Source organism: Barbatula barbatula (assembly GCF_947034865.1).
Source record: "Barbatula barbatula genome assembly, chromosome: 14".
Taxonomy (NCBI): domain Eukaryota; kingdom Metazoa; phylum Chordata; class Actinopteri; order Cypriniformes; family Nemacheilidae; genus Barbatula; species Barbatula barbatula.
In genome coordinates, this window is record NC_136777.1 from 1,568,861 (window position 1) to 1,569,249 (window position 389).

Sequence of the window (389 nt, forward strand, 5' to 3'; positions counted from 1 at the left end):
CATAAAGCACATATTAATGCTTCATTCTGCATTGCCTTATTCTACATCCCTTAATCCTTCCCAATACATAAACCTAAAAACAACCTTATAACCAGTTCTTGATGCAAAATTTGTTAGTCGTAATAGTTAGTAAATAGTGAGAATTGGTCTAAAGTATGACCAGAATTATCTAAAATAAACAAACACTAATTTAAGATATTCATTCAGTAAAAGCAAAACTATAATAACTCTGCGATGAAGTCTTGTGTTTCTGAGAATCAAATGAATTAGTTACTCGTGCATTCCAGATTTATTAATGCTGTTTTCATAAGTATTACTGTGAACCAAATATTGAGCAGGAATGTGTGTAACCAGGATTGTGTGTATGATACACAAAATATACAGTATAT